We start from the raw sequence: 3,417 nt of genomic DNA on the forward strand, positions 1-3,417 counted from the left end.
TCCTGCTTATTGAAGAGGCTGTAGATTCTCTCAGTACTTGCTTTACATTCCTGATAATGTTCTCACCATAAAACAAACTAGTGGGTGTTGATAGGGCTTCTTCTAAGGGTAAACTAGTGGTTTATATGTGAATCTTTTCGTTAAAGTGTGAGAAAGAGAGAGAGAACCAGACGATTCAGTAGCACACGACGGGTTTGCAACAAGGCACAGCACAACCAGAACACGAAGCCCGGACCAGTGGACCTTTGGTTTTAAGTGATTTTGACTTTGTGTGGGTGCTGGAAGGACAGACTGCGAGCAGAAGGAGCTGTGCTGCAGTCAACTGTTTGCATGTTGAATTACAGTATTTGTCCTAATGGAGCAGGACTCTACTAATCTGATAAAATCCTGTCTGAGCCAAATCTCTGCCTGCAGACACAATATGCTTCAGTCGGGTTGTTTTAGGTTGGTCTGCTCACCATCGTGAACCAGACCTGCGTCTCATGGAGCTCACTGGGATGATAAACTCTGTTGGACCGGCTGGGAGGAGAGCCAGAACTACTTTTGTGACTAGTTTTGACACTTGTAGAATTACTGCTGACACAATTAGCTGATTAACTAAATGAATCAACTATTTTGACATTAGATTAATAATTTCAGCCATTTATGAATCAAACACAATAAAGAAACAGCTTCCTGAATTCTTTTTTAATCTGATGGATTAACTGAATAACTTGTTTTTAGATTGTTGGTCAGACAGAACCGCCAATCAAAGAAATAAACTTTTCATTATATTCTGACGTTTAATAGAAGAATCAATTTGTTGGCTGAAAAGATTAATGGAATAATAACAACAACCATGATAATAATTTAGTTGCAGTGGCATTTAGGAATTCAAATTCCTCTTCATGCAGGTTTAAATTCACAAAAACAATTCTCACACAAACACAGGGGAATTCCCTGTTGGTGCTGTCATGGGGAATCACCTCATCATAGGAGATGTTGCTGAGTCATGTATAAGGAGGGAGGAGAGAGGTGAAATAAAAGGAGAGACGTATTTGTGCTGATGTGTGTTTGGATTACAGCTTCATTTTAGAATCAAGATTAGAAGATGAGATAGAAGTTACATAACGTGCTTCAGCTTTTAAAAAGATCAAAGTCGATGTTAGTTAAGATGAGGATTTGGGTTTAGCAGTCAAATACGTGCTGTCGCCCTCTGGTGCAGCAACAGGTAACTGAAACTATTTGTCACCTGTAGTACAGATGACATAGTGGGAAGTTCAGTGGAAGGCAGTCTGCGCTTATCTGATTCAGACACCTCAAAACAGACAAAGCGTAGCTTTCATCTCTCTTTCTCACACACACACACACACACTCTGTACGTGGTTGGTCTGGTCCACCAGGAGCCAGACAGCTGCTGATAGTTTCAGTGTCATCAGATTATTCCGGCACCCGGCCCTATTCCTGGACTGATAACATCGTTACCAACATCACACAATCATTATCACATTATCGGGGTGGCACAGCCGCTTTCAGACCCCGCCCCCCGGATTTCTTGAGGTCACTTCTGTGACCCTTCCTTTTTTCCTGTCGTCCTGCTCTTTTCTACTATCCACTTCAAACCGTAGCGGTATTTTACAGTAGCGAGGTCCGATTTACAAATAAATGACTGCGTTTTTGCTTCCATGAGCTCCATGCTGGTATCATTGTACCTAGACAAAAGACCTTTAAACACATTTAGGAACACAGCATGATGTAATTCTTCACTTCTTTCCTGATTGATCCAACTCTCTACAGCTTGGAGGAAAGTGGAAAATGCTAAACAAATCCAAGGAGCCTTATTAAAATACCTGGTACAGAACAGTAAAATGTGGAAACCATCAAGCATCAAGCTGTTTTCATGGATGTTAGGTTTGGTATTTTGCTGTGAGGAACGTATGAACTGTGCGTACTGCGACAGGACCAACTATGTTGAAAATCCGGTTTCAGGGTTTCAGCTGGTGCACCAGGTAACGCCGACAGGGACTTTAAACACAGCTGGACATTTTCCCTACATATGGTCTGTAGTAAGGAGATGGGCAGCGGCACAGTGACACAGCGTTTCCCCCACAAGCTGAAATAAAAGCTGAAACAGGAAGAACGAAACCTGTGAGGACTTTAGGTGACGTAGAAAAGCTGCTGCAGGTCGGTGCGACAGGAGGTTAACAGGCCCTGTGCTTGGTAGCTAAAGTTAGACTGACAGTGTGCAGCCGTTTCCTGCTGTGTTTGCTCTGCCTCTGTTTGACAGTACAACAGCACTCCCATATCACAGCTAATAAAGAGAGGAGACTACAGTGTCACAGTAACAGGATTCATTTATTTACCAGGACCAATGTTTACACTTCAATGTCAATGTGAGTGCGCTAATAAGCTCATTTTCAGCCGTAGTCTCTGGGCAGGCTGCAACAAATGAGTGTCTGATTTCTAATTCTAATTGTTGGCGGTGTCACATTCAACAATAGCAGTCACAATCACAGTCAGATAGACAGTACACAGTTAAACAGTTATACTGGCACTCCTCTATGTGCAGTTGCCTAATTATCTCTAACAACCTGGCATGTTAATGACAGCTAACCGGTCTGAGAGGGCGGACTGCTCCCGACTGAAGGCTACCATCACAGTCAGCTGACTTTAAACACATGAAGAATGACCTCAGATGTTAAGATTCACAGAAAGCTAAAGAGCAGAGAGTTTGTTTTAATGCATCCATCCATCGTCTATACCTGATTATCCTGTTGATGATCACGAGGAGCTGCAGCCTGTCCCAGCATGCACTGGCTGGGAGCCAGTGTACATTGTGTACCGCTCCCAAGACCATCACAACAAATGTTTGTACTATGAATCGTTTCTAAAATGAAACCAGTTCAAAATAAACCACATTTCTTTTTCTTTTTTTTAACAAAAACGCATCTTAAATGGACTTAAATTAATAATTACAAGTTAAAGCAAGGTGTGGGCCTCCTGCACTTCTGTCTACTGCTGGTCAGACATGCTGTTCTCTCTGTTCTCTACATTAACAGATATATACAGATTGCAGGTTACCAGCTGTAAATGGGCCCGAGAATCAGCCAAGGTAAGGTAAAAAGGTAAAAACTAATAGAAAAATGAGTCACAAACTATCAGGTCATGGAGCGCCAATCTATATTGGGCATGTTTCAGTGTTTGCCTGTAATCATGGCACATTTGTGCTGCGGCAGGAGTCATTGTGTTGGTTTATAGAACGTACAGGAACTCCCCAGAGTCTGGGCCTTAAAGTGAACCTTCAGGTTTCTGCTGTGAATGAGCACATTAACAGTACTGTCCCACTGTCACAGCCAGCACAGCTACACGCACGCGCTGTTTGTCGTTGATAACGATCAGTCACAAACCTGTAGGCGGCCCCGGCCCCGGCCCCGGCCC

General features: G+C 43.0%; 1 protein-coding gene across 1 annotated transcript in view; it reads right to left on the reverse strand.

The window, feature by feature from the left end:
* chmp4ba (charged multivesicular body protein 4Ba) overlaps positions 1-3,417 on the reverse strand; it is an 8,387-nt gene that overhangs the window by 3,809 nt on the left and 1,161 nt on the right. The gene's annotated exons all lie outside the window — the stretch shown is intronic.

The sequence above is a fragment of the Morone saxatilis genome, unplaced genomic scaffold (assembly GCF_004916995.1).
Source record: "Morone saxatilis isolate NCDOM2014 unplaced genomic scaffold, NCSU_SB_2.0 Contig18, whole genome shotgun sequence".
Taxonomy (NCBI): domain Eukaryota; kingdom Metazoa; phylum Chordata; class Actinopteri; family Moronidae; genus Morone; species Morone saxatilis.